The following is an 18,182-nucleotide window of genomic DNA, read 5'->3' as shown; positions in this document are numbered from 1 at the left end:
GGAACGATGCCTGCGACGAATGCATGCCCAACCCAGTTATGCAATACCCGTATTACCCCTCTGTCTGCCTGTGTCCCTTTTATGCCCATATATGGACATCTCTGTATCGGTCTGTCCATGTCTCTTTTATGGCCATATACTGTATGGAGATCCCTGATGTCATCAGTATATATGTGTAGTAACTATCGGTCGATATAACAGCACAATTACTGTTTATACAGTTTCCACACTTACAATATTGAATGAACAAATGGACACAGCAAGTATTTCTAACTGTCTGACACTGATGGCTCAATCTACATCGTCATAGGAGCCTCGGCTGCACAAACTGACCTATTGACCCTCAGGAATGTTCCACAGAACCTGGACCATGGATACATATGACAGTTGCATCTCATTTTGCAAACGCAAGGTTTGACTTTTAAGAATGATTGAGAACTCGCTTTGAAGGTTTGCGAAACTTGGTCCATCCTATTTTCAGATGTTTGTCTCCAAAGCAGACTCACTGGAACCCTACAGACTCAGAATCCTGAATGGATATGGATTCTTGGATTATAATACTGTTTCCCTTTATTGGATTATGTTATCATCCCACAGATAACACTCTGACTTATTGACAAGTAACCATTCATGTCACCACTCATGTCATAATGTTTGAATGTTTCATTCATGTAATCATTCCAATTCATTAATCATGATTTTGATTGTAATTATGACATATATTATTTGCACCATATTCATCGTAGTTTACTGCACTGGATTCAATGGTTTGTAATAACTGTGTAAATAAAATAAACACGACATTTGCAGAATATGTGTAATTTAAGCCATGAGCAATGCACGAGTGCATGACTTCATCTTCCCAAGAAGGACATCTTTCTGGACAAGTCTTTGCCTCAAAACAACAACATATGTATTTTGGAAGAACATGTGTGTTGCAACAGCCTCACGTTACCTCATCGCAACGTATATAAGCGCTGTGTGTAACCCCCCCACTTTAACTTTGAAAACTTCGGGGGACCTAACCCCTCTTTGCGAGGAAGCAAGGGACCGCGAAGAAGAAGATGCCCTCCATGGCTGATGGATAGGAAGCTCTTCACACCGCACCTCCGTGACTGGAAGGCCTGATTCTCCCACAAGCCAGACGCAACAACTTGGGGTCCCCCAGACGATCTGACCCTGACCAAGTTGTGTCTCCGCTGCTTCTCTTCTGCCTGGCCTAGGCATCCCTAAAGATAGTACAGCCTGCCACAAAGCTCCTGACTGGCCCCTGCTCAACGCTACGACGACTGTGTTCTTGCCTGACCATAGGTACATCACGTGGGCAGCATTCTGCCACAACTGGCTCCTCAAAGGACTGAGTGAGACAATAGGACGGATCGACAACTACAACTTCACGTTTTCACCCTAAAACCAGCGTGAATTCCACCACGTCGTCACAAACAGACAACGTTCATCACTGGACATCGGACACATCACGTGACAACTGTGATGTGCGGTAAACACAGGAACAACTCTTAAATAAGATCAATTCAGCTGCTCATGGCATATCATTCTTATTTAATTTAACTGTTGTTTTCTTACAGGATTTTAAGTTAGGTTTAGCCTCCATCTGAATCCAGTTAAAACCTTGATTATATTTAATGTTGAGATTTTCCATTTTTATTAAATGTTGCATGCCTAGCTTAGGTTTGGTTGAATAAATTCATATATTTTTAATATCAAATCTAGTTTGGTCATTGCTCAAGTTGAATTATTATTCCTTATAGAACCTTGACATATGTTGACACACATCTTAAGAAGGCTCTGCCGAGAAAAGAACGTTTTCCCCTTCAGATCTTGTAGATTTATTGAAATGAAATAATAAGTGATTATTTTATAATCTTTCATTATTTTATTGGTGGTTTAAAGTTAAGGTTAAATACAAATTAAGCTTGTGTTTAGTCATAAGTTGATTTTCATGGTGCCTCGTTAAATTTTGACTCTTAATTTTAAATACTCATAATTCCAAATTTATAGTTATTAATTTGATTATCCTTAAGATATTAAGAAGTCCTCACACTACATTTTTGGTTATTAATAATACCACCGATATTGAAATTTACACACTCATGCCTACTACATTTTTGACGCCCCGTGTGAGGCATCGAAAACCTTGATTTGATGTGTCATCAACAAGTTTTCGTTCTATAATAATTCAACTTTGCTTAAAATCCTCAGTCCTTCAGGCAGCCTGTGAAACCTGAGCCACTGTCCAGCAGCCAAACAGTTATCCTGAGCCACTGTCCAGCAGCCCAAAGAGCTATTCTGAGCAACTGTGCAATCCCACAGATCTGCTGTTTCTAATCTTGAGAGTTTAAGAGCAGAGAAATAAATGCGAGCCTAAAAGTCATCAATTTGCGTAAAGTTAACGTTAATAATCAATTGTGTTAAGTCCATTAACGTGTAAAAACGCAAAAATAAGTTACTGTATGCTTAATGCGTGAAAAGTCCACTGACGTCGTGTGAAAGTGCAAAATAAGCAATTACAGTTCCATAGTATCCCTCCAAAATTATCAAACATTTATTGGAGGATGCGCTAAGCCAGGTGTAACTTAATGAAATATAGGCATAGCTAACCTATTTCATCACCTGGTAATATTTGATTTGGTATAAGTTAAGTGTAAGATAGTTACTAACTACACTCCTTGTGCTTAAAACTTAAGGGTTGCGTTCCTCGCTAATCTAGGCCTATTTTGCGAGTCGAGGTAAGTCCCCTTATTTAACCCTCTCACTTTCAGTGTACGGGTTGGACATCATTTATGTGACAGCTCACAGTGTATAACTATGGGTTACTTCCGTAACCCCGGTTTTGTAAGTTGCGAACGAGTTGTTCACACAAAACTAGCCTTAACCCAATGTGCTGCACATTCTTTGTCCTGTGACGCTACTCCAGAAAGTGAGCCATCGCCACCATCTTAAGAGTACAGTGTCCGTTCCAGACCGCCATCTTGGCAGTCCAAGTTGTGACGTGAGTAGTGTGTCAAAAAAAAAAAATCTATTCCAGTGGGTCAGCCTGCTTGCTGAAACCGGACCCCACAGGCACACATACCACTCACACACCACACACACACACACACACACACACACATACAGCATCACAGAGCTCCTCCGCTCTCCTGCTGTACCCATATTCTGTGTTAGTGTGTTATCCTTAAGTAATCTTAGGAATCTATCAAATTTTATCCTTGCTTGTTTAAATCTTCAAAATAATCTTGCATTACTGCAATCCTTTCAGCTAAAGCCTTCTCATTTTTGTTGCTGTAATAGTACCAGATTTTCTTTATCTTTGCGTATTCTCTAATCAATAATTTCCAAAATGCCTGACACATTAACTCAGAGCACTGATGTCATGGAATTGGTGAGATTCCTGCAACCATTAATGATTTCAATTGTAATTATGGCTAATATCAAGCCATGGTTTCAAAAAGTGCTGCATGCACTAAAATTAATCACTGAATTTGGACTAACAATCATTGATTCAAAGAATACACAACCGTTAGATAAAGCAACGCAGAATTCTACTCATGTAAATTCTGATAACGATCTGAGCCAAATTTTGACATCCAAAAAGAAACTGTCACAGCAACAAAATTTGAAAGAGGATGCTGCGCAAAATCATATCATGCAGCTCACTGCCATATTAAATTCAACAATGAATATGATGCATGACACCAACGAAAACTTTAAGGCCCAAGTGAAAGACATGAAATCATGCATCACTTCCTTTAATGAAACGTTGAATGATGCAGTATCTCAAATTGCCATGTCAAAACAGAGCATTGACATACTGCAAGATTCAATCAGAAGTTTGACAAATGAAATTAAACAGCTTACTGTTAAGAGTAATCAACAAAAGCAAGAGATTATTTCACTTAAGGAAATGATTCCTAATAGCCATGTAAAACATCCAGCTGTCAGCTCTAAAGACACTCAGTGTAATCTGATAGCTCAGGGCCCCAACACAGTGCTTCTGCCTGTGCCCGGTGTTTTGCCATCATGGTCCCCTTCTCTGAGCAATGTTCCTCTGAACTTGAAAGCTCAACGCAATGGCATGCCCAACATGCCTTACCCAGGCATCTCGGCTCCACCTCCCTCTGATGTGATGCTACATCTTAGCCAAGATAGCTCTGGCCCACCATTCAAAAATCTATCTCCTCCAGTTTTGACTAGAGATGTATTAGACAGAATCGCTCACAATATGTCACGATTTGATCCTAAACCTGGCCAGGATTGTGGCGTAGTTGATCATTTAAGAGACATTGATTTCTTTCTAAAAGATTTCCCAAATGCTACCACAGAACAAAAAGTTCTCCTCATAGGTATTACTTCTAACTCTGAGGTACGGCGATTTATTGAACGTCAATCATCTGATGTTGTCAAACAATATGACGTTCTGTGTCAACACCTGATTGATGAATTCAGGAATCTTAAATCAAAAGGACTGCACGCATCTTTACGGCTTAGACAAACCGAAAAAGAAAGTCCTAGCACTTTCTTTAGCCGTTTGAGAAAAGTGTGGTTTACTGACCAGAATAGTCTTAATATGGAAGAAGATAGGACATTTAAAGCCTTTTTCCTTGACCGACTGCATCCCTGCATTAGACAGCATGTCTGCGTGATAGTTCACCCAGACATGCATAGCAGTCAGTTAAGAAGCAAAGCAGACCGAATTTATAATAATTTCCTTGAATTTAACAGACCTGGTTATCTTCAGGAAAATTATTCTCAGGAAAATCATGCTAAGGCAGCCCGCTCTCCATCACCTGTCTTATCGCGACGGCAAAGAGCCCGGCTAAAACGTACCTGTAGTCCCGCGCATGATTCTGACAATTGGCGACATAGGTCTGATGCTTAAACCGTGTCCCTATGTTCCTATCATGCTAAACTGCTAGTGATATTTCATAAACTGGATGTAATTAATGTAATAAAACCTAAAACCTGTTTTATTACGCTAATCAATACTAAGGACTAACTATGGTATTTCTACCTTGTCAAATTGATTCAATGACAAAACATTTTAACTTCTAAACCTGAAAACTATATGCTTAACCTAGTGTCATTGATAAACCTGTATCTGACCTATGAGTCCCTCATACAGGCCATGTTAGACAGCTGCTGACATCCCTGGCACATCTAGAAATGAGGGTCCATGCATTATGTTCCCGAGATCTCCCACACAGGAGATATGCAGTAACTGCACAGCACATGAACAGGTTTTTAATTTGTTAAAATGAGTCCTTAAATTTGCGCTAATCCAGATGAAGTAACATATTCTATGTTACCCCTTTCGGTACTCTATCACTAAAATTCAATTAATCAAAATTGAATGTAGTTAGCTATATACTTTTTCTGTAACTCTGTTTTACAGATCACCACCCCAGACCCAGTGGGGGTGGCACTCGTCATGATATACTATTTTGTATATTCCTACATCGTTGCTATTAGGCTCTCAAGATCGACCTGCATGCTTATCAATCTGCTGTCGCTCAGCCTATTATAGTCAACTCCTTTTAAAGACCTTTCTAGTATTTACAAGTTAATCAGTTCTCAACTGAAGATTAACCAGTTTATACTTTTTCTACATACAGTACACTAGGTCTCAGTGCTATTTCTATCACAGACCTGAAATAGTCACCTGCATGCTCACCAAGTACGCATGCATCCCTTCTAAGTGTAGGGAAAGAATAGAAGAATAGGTGATGTTAGATACATCTCACCCTCCATGGAAGTTTTACAAATAATTCCTTCCCATCTTTTCTTTCTTTTCTTTTCTTTTCTTTATTTCAAACGTATAGCCTTATCAGTCCACGACCAACGTGATGATAGAAAATCTAGATTTTCTTATAGGCTAGACAGCATAAACCTCAGTGGTGTCCATACACTGCATGCAAGCTAGTCTTATTCCTTTGAGAAATAAGTTTGCTATATTCCCTCAGAAGGTTTTTAATTCATGAAATCAAACTTTAGATCATTAGCATAGACATAGCATAAGACATGTATTATGCCATGAACAACTATTGATCTGTTGTCCTGAGTTCAACTCAATTGTGCTTTCATCTCCTCATTCTTTTCACCATCAAAAGATCTTCATTAACCTTTGACCTTTTCATGCTGAAATGGGGGATTATGTAGTAACTATCGGTCGATATAACAGCACAATTACTGTTTATACAGTTTCCACACTTACAATATTGAATGAACAAATGGACACAGCAAGTATTTCTAACTGTCTGACACTGATGGCTCAATCTACATCGTCATAGGAGCCTCGGCTGCACAAACTGACCTATTGACCCTCAGGAATGTTCCACAGAACCTGGACCATGGATACATATGACAGTTGCATCTCATTTTGCAAACGCAAGGTTTGACTTTTAAGAATGATTGAGAACTCGCTTTGAAGGTTTGCGAAACTTGGTCCATCCTATTTTCAGATGTTTGTCTCCAAAGCAGACTCACTGGAACCCTACAGACTCAGAATCCTGAATGGATATGGATTCTTGGATTATAATACTGTTTCCCTTTATTGGATTATGTTATCATCCCACAGATAACACTCTGACTTATTGACAAGTAACCATTCATGTCACCACTCATGTCATAATGTTTGAATGTTTCATTCATGTAATCATTCCAATTCATTAATCATGATTTTGATTGTAATTATGACATATATTATTTGCACCATATTCATCGTAGTTTACTGCACTGGATTCAATGGTTTGTAATAACTGTGTAAATAAAATAAACACGACATTTGCAGAATATGTGTAATTTAAGCCATGAGCAATGCACGAGTGCATGACTTCATCTTCCCAAGAAGGACATCTTTCTGGACAAGTCTTTGCCTCAAAACAACAACATATGTATTTTGGAAGAACATGTGTGTTGCAACAGCCTCACGTTACCTCATCGCAACGTATATAAGCGCTGTGTGTAACCCCCCCACTTTAACTTTGAAAACTTCGGGGGACCTAACCCCTCTTTGCGAGGAAGCAAGGGACCGCGAAGAAGAAGATGCCCTCCATGGCTGATGGATAGGAAGCTCTTCACACCGCACCTCCGTGACTGGAAGGCCTGATTCTCCCACAAGCCAGACGCAACAACTTGGGGTCCCCCAGACGATCTGACCCTGACCAAGTTGTGTCTCCGCTGCTTCTCTTCTGCCTGGCCTAGGCATCCCTAAAGATAGTACAGCCTGCCACAAAGCTCCTGACTGGCCCCTGCTCAACGCTACGACGACTGTGTTCTTGCCTGACCATAGGTACATCACGTGGGCAGCATTCTGCCACAACTGGCTCCTCAAAGGACTGAGTGAGACAATAGGACGGATCGACAACTACAACTTCACGTTTTCACCCTAAAACCAGCGTGAATTCCACCACGTCGTCACAAACAGACAACGTTCATCACTGGACATCGGACACATCACGTGACAACTGTGATGTGCGGTAAACACAGGAACAACTCTTAAATAAGATCAATTCAGCTGCTCATGGCATATCATTCTTATTTAATTTAACTGTTGTTTTCTTACAGGATTTTAAGTTAGGTTTAGCCTCCATCTGAATCCAGTTAAAACCTTGATTATATTTAATGTTGAGATTTTCCATTTTTATTAAATGTTGCATGCCTAGCTTAGGTTTGGTTGAATAAATTCATATATTTTTAATATCAAATCTAGTTTGGTCATTGCTCAAGTTGAATTATTATTCCTTATAGAACCTTGACATATGTTGACACACATCTTAAGAAGGCTCTGCCGAGAAAAGAACGTTTTCCCCTTCAGATCTTGTAGATTTATTGAAATGAAATAATAAGTGATTATTTTATAATCTTTCATTATTTTATTGGTGGTTTAAAGTTAAGGTTAAATACAAATTAAGCTTGTGTTTAGTCATAAGTTGATTTTCATGGTGCCTCGTTAAATTTTGACTCTTAATTTTAAATACTCATAATTCCAAATTTATAGTTATTAATTTGATTATCCTTAAGATATTAAGAAGTCCTCACACTACATTTTTGGTTATTAATAATACCACCGATATTGAAATTTACACACTCATGCCTACTACATATGCCCATATATGGGAATATCGGTCAGCTCTGCGGTTCTGGTAAACCGGATCTCCATATATACCTATATACAGTATGGGCATATTGGTCAGATCTGTGGTTCTGGACAATGGCTGATCCGACTGACTTCACGCCACCAGGCACCACCCTCCCTCGGGTCCTCTGCGATACACACACTGAGTTTGATCGGCTATGTACAGTACTTGTGCTTGTAGATCGACTATGTACGACATAGTTAAAATAGGTACATAAGTGGTTAATGTGTGCGTGAGTGTGTGTGTGTGTGTGTGTGTGTGTGTGTGTGTGTGTGTGTGTGTGTGTGTGTGTGTATTTGTGTGTGAGAGAGGGTGCATGTGTTTCATGTGGCTCCTCTTTGGTTGCTAGTGTACATAAAATGTGTGAGGATAAGTGAATGGTGTTTGTTATTGAATTTTGCTCTAGTTTTTACGTTTTTTTTCTACAATCTCGTCCCCCCCCCTGCAAAGTTCACTGAAGGGCGGACTATTCACCTGCTGTTTTAAAGGTTCATTTTGAACTTACATCAGAAGCGAGCGCCCGCAGAACCACTGCCTTTGATTGATTGTTGAGACCATTGATCTAATTTTGAAAACCTTTGAATTTCTCCGGCTGCTCCCTGCGTTCTTCCATGTAGCTGAATGAACCTAATTTCCCCGTGCGTCATGCAGGGCCATGCTCGCCAAGGTGGGGAAAACAGAGTGAATAAATAAATAAAGAAACCCAAGGAACTGGGTCCCTCACAGCGGCACTTGGATTTTTATAGACCGGATCAATTAAATTTGTCTTATTTGGAACGATGGGGCTCCGTAACTCGATAAGAGGTAATGTGGTTGAAAATGCCTCTCACTGTGCGGCCATTAGGCAAGAGAATGTTACCGTAGGAATATTAACATGCAGACATTACTGAGGCACTGGCGTGGTCTGAGCCAATTAGAATCAGGAGCAGTCAAGAAAGAGGAGATGCAGGGGTGGTGGTGGTGGGGGGTGGAGGGGGAGTTCTCTCAGCGAGAGGCCTGTCCTGCTATGTCCTGCTGTGGGGGTCAGAGACACAGACCATCAGTGGTGGATGCAAAGTAACTCAGTACATTTACTCAAATACAGTACTTAAGTTAAATTCCAAGGTTTAGATTATTAGAAATTAATCAAATCAAAAATCTTCTGAATCTTTCGAAAATAGCAGATCTACAAGCTCGCATTGCGTCGCGTTGTGAGCTTGTAGATCGGCTATTTTCCAAATAGCCTAAATATGAAATATGCCTTAAGTGGTTAATGATCAATACATACAGTAGTCCAATAACTGTACTGTACAGTATATTATTCTGAAATGGGCATTCTGAATAATGAGTACTTTTACTTTTGCTACTTGAAGTATATTTTGATGCTAACATTTTTGTGCTTTGACTTAAGATTTAGAATGCAGGACTTGTATTTGCAACGAAGTATGTTTACACTGTGGAGTGTTACTTTCACTTAAAGTCCAGCATTTGAGTACTTCTTCCACCACTCCTGCCGGAGAAAGGGAGGGGAGGAGTTCAAAGCAAAGGAAAATAGTTTGGGGAAAAAGAAGAAAGGGGCTCAACTTTCACTCTTGCATGGGTCTGGTAGAGAAACCTTCTGTCCATGACTGTAACCAAGGCCATTCATGGAATATGAATTAAAAGGCTACTTAAGGTAGTGGTTCTCAAAGTTGGCTCCGGGGACCCCGAGGTGTCCTTGAATGGGTTCCTGGAGGTCCCCAACAAAATATGTTAATATAGTATCACAATGAGTTTGCCCATAATAACCCTATTTTATATTTTGGCTGTTAAAAAATTGACGATCTACAAGATCATACACACACACAAACACACACACACACACACACACACACACACACACACACACACACACACACACACACACACACACACACACACACACACACACACACACACACACACACACACACACACACACACACACACAGAGACACAGACACACACACACACAGACACACAGACACACTCTCTATTTCTCTCATCAATTTATATCTCTAGATATATCGATATATAGATCCTCACTGTACTTTGGTGTATGAACATGCACACGAGCGTGCACGTGCATAATATTCACCTATCAGTGACCTCGGATATGTCAGTTGCTATGTCTGAATAAAACGGAAACACAGAGTGCCTCAGGACATTGTCACACAGAGTCCCCGGTGCCACCAGCCCCCCCCCCCCCCCCCCTCCCCTTCCCCTGACACAATTACCCGCTCATGTCTAATTGGCATTTGAGGCTCCTCTGCTTGATCGACCATGGCCACATCAGCGTGAAGTGGCAGGGCAGCAGGGCCTGCCAAGCTGTGAGTGTAGCTGGTATCACGCTTTGTTACTCAGGGGCTCTCCGCTTCTGGCTGCTTACATAATTTGCCGATGTTTAAGTTTACGCTGCCTAATTAACATCGCCGGTTACTGGTTTAATCTGAACAGACATGGGATGCATCCAGTCCTTGGCGCTGGCTGCTGTCCGTGGCGCTGGCTGGCTGTGTGTGTGGACTGGCATTCCGTTTGGCCTGTCTGTCTACTTGTGGCGCTGCCGTCTATACGACTTTTTCCCCTTTTGCGTTGATGAACCAAATGCTTTGCTCTGCACTCACAGGACTTAAAGGCGGGCTGGAGGAGTTGAGAAGGAAGAGGGGAAGGATACAAACTTTTTCCAGAGCCGTGCCTAATTAAAAAATTAAGTTCATCTGAATTATGGGTTGGGTGAAAGTCGAGTGTTTTAACTTTGGCATTGGTTCAAGCGCTGATGCACGGACGCTAATCTGCCTGACGGGTCTGGCTCTGGAGATGAGCTCTGCGATATCCGAGGTGACCGCGCTACACACAAACAATCATACTCTCAATTAGAGTCCCCCTTTCTCCCGTACTCATTTGTGGTTTGCACGGAGGTCTCTGCTATACTTCTAATGGCCTGTTTGCAACAGAGCTGTCTCTGGATGCCTGCAATGGTCGTCATTAGCCAACCAGACCCGCTTTGTTAATAAATGACAAGAGTCCAGAATATTGATTGGTTAACCTTCAAAGCGGTGCCATCCAATGCAGACTGCAGAGTTATCAGTAGATAATGAACATGGGGAGTATTCCGCAGTGTAATGGTACTGAGCAGTAGGCTGCGTTGTGTGTGCCTGCATGTTTGTGTGTGCTCGCGTGCATGTGCGCGTGCGTGCAAGAGGGCGTTTCAGTGTCAAGAAGCTGAACTGCTTTCTGCAATTCTTTGAAACTTACACAGTCAAGTCCTCAGTGTTAATTCATACATTTGTAACTCTGAGAGAGAACCAAGGGGAACCTTAATGGTTCCATTTGTGCTCTCTCAGAGTTAACTCAATACTCAGGAGTAATAGTGTAACTGGTGACTTCAGCCTTTGCTCACTAGACCTGCAATAGGCTCTATGCACAGCAGCCATATTGGGAATGAATCTGTTCCATTTAGTGTGGCATAGTGGTTGTCTTATTTTCAAGGACCCCCATAACTCTGAGAGTGTACAAATGGAACCAAATGGACCCTTACGGGTCCATTTGGTTCCATTTGTACACTCTCAGAGTTACACACCCACCATAAGGGGCCATTTGTGAACCAAAATGGAGTGTTTCTAGTGAGCCAACATGCATGATATCAGCACCCTGACCAGAATGGAACAGAGCCTTCATTAGTATCATTGGTGACACCTGTGAAGGAAGTAAGAAGAGGCCCAATTTCTTTCCAATATGGCTGCTGTGCATAGAGCCTATTCAGTGCTGGACTATATATCGCTGGGGTGTATGTGTGAATGGTGAGTTGTTGGTGCTGAGACGAGGGCTGGAACAGGGCTGAGGTAAAGTAAGTACATTTACCCAAGTATGTACAATTTCAAGGTACATTTTACATTACTGGAGTACCTTTTACTTCTACTCCACTACATCTCAGAGGCTAATGTACTTTTTAGTCCACTACATTTATTTGACAGCTTTAGTTACTTTGCAGATGTAGATTCACATTTGTAATAAAAAATATTGTACATATTTTGAAAATAGTCTACCAAACGTGTCACATCGCGACGCATTGTGAGCTTGTAGATAGGCTAAAATAGAGATTGATTGATTGATAAAATACTTAGCTATAAAATATTAGCAGGTTTGTTAACAGTGCAGGTAGTACAGTCAAAGGTTATGTTATGCTAAAAGGATAACACAAATTGGTCCATAAATGGAGTCAAGATTAAGTTATGATTAATAATTATAGTTCAATAACATGATTCTGAAATAGGCTTTCTGCATAATGAGTACTTTTACTTTTTGCTAATTTAAGTACATTTTAAAAGCAAATACTTACGTACTTTAACCTAAGTAAGATTTTGAATGCAGCACTTTTACTTGTGACAAGGTAGGCTACCTTTACACTGTGGTATTGCTACTTTTTCTCAAGTACAAAATGTGAGTCCCTTCTGCCACCACTGGTGAATGGTGTGTCTGTTGATGCTGAGACGAGGGCTGGAGCAGGGCTGGGTTCTTGGCTGACATGTAGCGAGCCCCCCGCTCGCTCACGCAGCCAGCCAGGTTATTAGATCAGACTGGTGTTTTGTGATGGCAGCGTGAGGTCACTGAGCATCTCACTCACATATCCCCCCCCCCCCTCTCTCCCACCCGCTCCGTTCTCTGCCGCACTGCAGGGTAATCAGGACAGTGACACTTTATAAAAGGAGACGACAAAAGGATTTACATACAAGCCGGGTCAGGGAGTATATCTCATTTGCCTTCAGAGTTGGAACCTTAATACACAAGCAAAGAAAGTGAAAGGGAATTAAGTTTGAGGGCATCCAATTTAGCCTAATTGCGCGTATTCATTTGCATGCGATGATTTCGATACTGACAGGCTCTAGAATTAGAGCATGTATTTTTCCTTTGACATATTAAGCATTACCTAGAAATGTCACGACTTTTAATTTGACATCTTCCCAAACGCCAGCTCACCCCCTCAGCTCATTGGATGCAAGTAATTGAATTCCCGCTGTCAACTTTCTTAACCACTCTCTTTTTACCCTATAGGCCTGTTTTATAATTTATTTGTAAATATGAGGTGAATTCTTGCAGTATTTATGCTGACTTTAGGGCTGCACCATTTATTGAAAATACTTTGCAACTCATTTCATCACCTTATTTGGTCAGCTGTTGCACCTGGCCTTTGTCTCCTCAACGTTACACAAAGTTTAATATGATCAGAACATTGTTCAACCCATCTCCCCATCCGTCCGGGCTCAAAGAGATACAGTCAAATGAATTCCATACAGTACCATGGTACTAGTAAGCACAATGAACAACAAAGGCATTATGAAAATCATCATTACCAATAATTGTGATTAACAGTCATTACAATATTTAACAAAAAATAATCAGGATTATCGTTTAGCCATAATCATGCAGCCCTACTGGCCATGTATTGAATGTGTTATATCATTATATATTTTTTAATCACTCTGAAAAAAAGACGATGATCTTCATGTAGGCCCTATAGTAGAGCTGGGTGATATGACTTCACGATCACTATCACTTTGTACTTAATTACGATTTATGAACGATAAAAAAAGATAAAATAGTCAATCCACAACGCGTGTGAGCTTGTAGATCGACTATTTTCATTTTTTTTAACCAAGTATAATACAGCGTGGTTAATCAGACTAAACGATTTAGTCAATTAATAGAAAAAATATTTGCATTTTGTTCGTGTCAATTCGTTGATACTGTATTATAAGAAATACAAAAATGATTTTATTTCAAAGAGCCCTGCTTCTCCATTATTTGAGTACCCTACATGTGCAAGATTACATTGGTTATTGGTTCTAAATATCGGTTTGGATATATTTACGGTTAATTGCCCAGTCTTATATTGGTGGGGAGGGTTTTCCCGGCAGAGGAAGTCAGTGTAGTTTTTGAAAGGTGTTCTTTACTGTGTTGTTGACCCCAGTGTTGGGTGTGTGTGTGTGTATATACGTATTGTGCAGAAGCTGCAGTTCAGAATCTGTGTTGGGACAGTAGTGGCAATGGGGGTGAGAGAGACTGAAATTAGAGGCAGGAGTATTAAAATATTGATAAACCCTCTCTGTGTCCATTGCGATCCCATTTATTATTCATTCTACCTTGAAGGTAGCATGTGAGATGGCCCCTTTTCATTCAGGCCCCTGCCTGCTGACTCTTTCTCTTATGAGTTGAGATTCTTTGCAGTTTCACTGACATTTTGCTTCAGCATTGCCCATTCACAGTCACACAAGTTTTTTTGAATCCTCCCCCCCTCTCTTTGCTCAAACATCTCTCTCACTCTCTCTCATACGTGTGTGTGTGTGTGTGTGTGTGTGTGTGTGTGTGTGTGTGTGTGTGTGTGTGTGTGTGTGTGTGTGTGTGTGTGTGTGTGTGTGTGTGTGTGTGCGTGCGTGCGTGCGTGCGTGCGTGCGTGCGTGCGTGCAATTTTCATTCTGGTGCACGCACGCACACACGCAATTTTCATTCTGGGCAAAACCGGGAAAGTTTTGTAGAGAATGTTGGAGTTGGATTCTGGAACACAATTAGATCAAAGACTATGTGGCCATTGTTAACTTGGCAAAGTGGAGGATGAAACCCATTTTCTACCATACTGCCCATTTTATGATGATTTAAAGGGATATTTCACTTTCAAACATGTTTGGGGTAAATTTAATGTCTACTCTGGCTTTGGTGAGCACCCCAGACAGTTTTCAAGTTGCTTTATTCAGTATTTACTGTAGATATTTGATATTCATTTTATAGACACGCCCCCTTCCTATACAAACCCATTGTAACTTCAAAATCCATTTGAACCATGTTAGATTCATTGAAAACACCAGTGCTTGGCTCTGGTGACTGATATTGTCCTTCTAATGCGTGAATTCCTTTTTTCATTTATTTTTTATAATTTTGGGGGAAATGGAAAAATGTAATATTGAAAAAAGTAATTGAAAAAAACACGGTGTATATATATCTCTCTCTCTTTTACAGCAGATACCTCAGGAGTGTGTATTGCATCTCTTTTCCTTTCTATTCATACACTGTACACCAACATTATGTTTCAATCTCATATTGGGTTTTCAATTACAATGGTGTGTTGCTTTGTGTTAGGGAGAGGTGGGGGAAAATGACAGAGAGGCGCATTGTAAAGGTATGAACAAAGTAAATGCTTTTAGTGGAGTGTACGGATGCATACTACATGAAGCTATATACAGTATGCCCTCTGCCCTCTCACTACAGCCCAAGTTTATATTGTCTTTTTTGGATTTCTATCTCACTTTCATTATGGTAGATTGCGTGAAGACATGCTGAACCTTGTTTGACAGATTTATACAGCTTGAATAATTTCAAATTCCCAGCAACTCCGATGGATTCACATTTCATAGGAGCATATTTGCTGGTTGTTCTTTGAAGGGTGGTGTAGAGCCCCCATCCTGACTTTGGTCAGTAATAAACAGGAGCTCCCCCGGGGATGAGGCTCATAGGTGCTGTTTGTGTTGACCAATGGAACCACAGCCTGGAAACCAGAGGGGCAGCACTGCTGGGATTGGAGCAGGTGGGTTCTGGGCTTCAAAGACCTGTGGATAAGCTGCTGCAAACCCCTAAAGCAGGGCTCTGAAATGTGCCGAACAACTCCAAGCTCCTGCTCGCAAAGACACAGGGCTCACCGCTCGGTCCAAGCCGGCCCAAGGACGCTTTGATGCCAGCGATCCCCCCAACTTTTGTTAGTTTATTTGCCTACATTTTTATGTATAATGTGTATTCCAAACGTTAGCCCTTCTTTAAAGAATTGAACGGAAATCCTGAAGAAATAACCTCGGAGTTGAGCGCTTGTGCTAAAGCATCAGTTGATTCAACGGCTCAGCCGCAAAGTCTTCAATAACACAGGAGCAAAAGTGCCAGGTCAATCGCCGGATAAATCGTTGTGGAAAAAAAATAGCATAAGCATAGGGGATTTTATCAATTTGATATTTCTTATTGCCTGAGCAGAATAATAATGAAGAGATATTGATCGCTAGCAAACATTAAGAATGCTTTTTAAACACATTTAATGCATAAAGAAGACTACAAAAAATGGAAGCCCTGACACTTTTGAACGGCTGCTATTCCGTAATCTGTGTTAATCTTAATCTACTTTACTGTTATGATTTATGAACGAGGGAACTTAACCAAATTGCGTCTCTGCATCAAGTTCACGTGTCTTTTTTACATCTTGACACTCTGAGACTGGAAAGGACATAAGAGACATAAGAACATAGAACATTGTGGGGGGGGGGGGGGGGGGGTAAAGTATAACATAAACATAAAGTATAACATAGGGCATAACACATAGAGTTATCAAAGCCTTGTTTCAAACTTAATGGAGTTGAAATGATCTGCTGCATTCTGTAGCGCAGCAACAAACCAGAACAATGTGAGATGGGAGAGACTGTTTGATCGCCGCCTTCGTCTTTATGAATGTGTAGGTCAGTACTTTTCACCAGGGAGCCATTTTGTCTGCCATGACAATCCATGATTTGATTGTTTGCAGGTGATTTTCAGCCAACTTTAACTTTTTTGTATGCCTTTGTAGCCCAGACATTAAGGAACTGACCAATGGGTGTAGCCTTCATTTGGAAAGAAAACCAATTCAACAGGTGTGCAGTGTGTGGATGAGAGTTGTGAGTGATATTTCCCTTGAGTACATTTTGCTATTTGAACCACTCAGGAGAGCTGCGACTCACTGGGAGCTCGCTATCCACAACCACTCCCCTCCTCTCTCCGTCGCTTGCCTTCTCTCTTTCTGCAGCATTAAGATGAATGTGTACTGCATTTCTCCAGCTTATTTGAATCGAAGCTGCAGACGTCCAATTTTTATCACCTACAAGGTGGAGATTCAGAGCAGACCTGGAAATATGAAAAGTACATTTATGCTCCATTCCACTGTATTCCCATCTGTCTGGAGTGCCAGCAATATTAGAAAGCACAGCACATTTAAGGCTATTTTCTGACCGAGCAGTTTGAATTTGGACCATCTGTGACCCATTAAATTATATGAAATCACCGGTATTTTTCAGATACATGCTGGGTTGAAAACTGTTAATAAATCTTCGCTGGAGCATTACAAGGAAGGGAAGGTTCTCTGGTTATATAAGTGTTGCGTCAAGGTGATTTCAGCTTGTCTGTGGAAATTGCTCTGCTCGCATAATCATAAGGGCAGAATGGGTAGAATTAAGGTTGAATTGGGAAATGTGCTGTGGTGGAAAGTAAATACGTACATTTACTTTAGCACTGGACTTAGTACAACTTTGAGGTACTTTTACTTTTTTGATACTTCTTGTTCACTACATCTCAGAGGCAAATGTCGTACTTTTTACTCCACTACAATTATTTGAAACCTTAAGTTACTTGTTACTTTGCAGATTTTGTTATTAATACAAATCCCCTATTCTATACTTCAGCTATATGAAAATAGCCGATCCAGAAGCTCCCAACACGCCGGAGTGCAGCAAGTTGTGAGCTTGTAGATCTGCTATTTTGATCTTGCTTGTAGATCTCCTGCACGTTTTGAAATATCTTTAAAAAAATGAGTACTTATACTTTTGGTACTTTAAGTACATTTTGTTGGCAATACTTTTGTACTTTTACTCAAGTACAAAATACAGGACTTTTACTTTTAACATTCTAACTTTTACTATTTCTACATTCTGGTATTGCTGCTTTTACTTAAGTAAACAATTTGCCGTTTTTCTTCCACCACAAGGGAATGCGGGAAATAACGTAAACTTTAGCTATACATCAAATTTTTTGAAGTAACCCTGCCATCCCAACTAACCTTATCAGGCTGATGTTTCCAGCATGCACACTGATACTTATACATACATATGGTGTCATGTCTACATTCTGATATTGATTTTACGTGAATTAATGTCAATATTTATTTTCTACCTTTCCAAAGGATACTTTTTTCCTTTGAAGCTTTTCTAAATTGTTTTGCAAATGAAATTAGGATAACATTAAATGTCTTTGGAG

The sequence above is a fragment of the Gymnoscopelus microlampas genome, assembly GCF_963454915.1.
Source record: "Gymnoscopelus microlampas genome assembly, chromosome: 1".
NCBI lineage: Eukaryota > Metazoa > Chordata > Actinopteri > Myctophiformes > Myctophidae > Gymnoscopelus > Gymnoscopelus microlampas.
Note: the sequence above shows the minus strand (reverse complement) of the source record.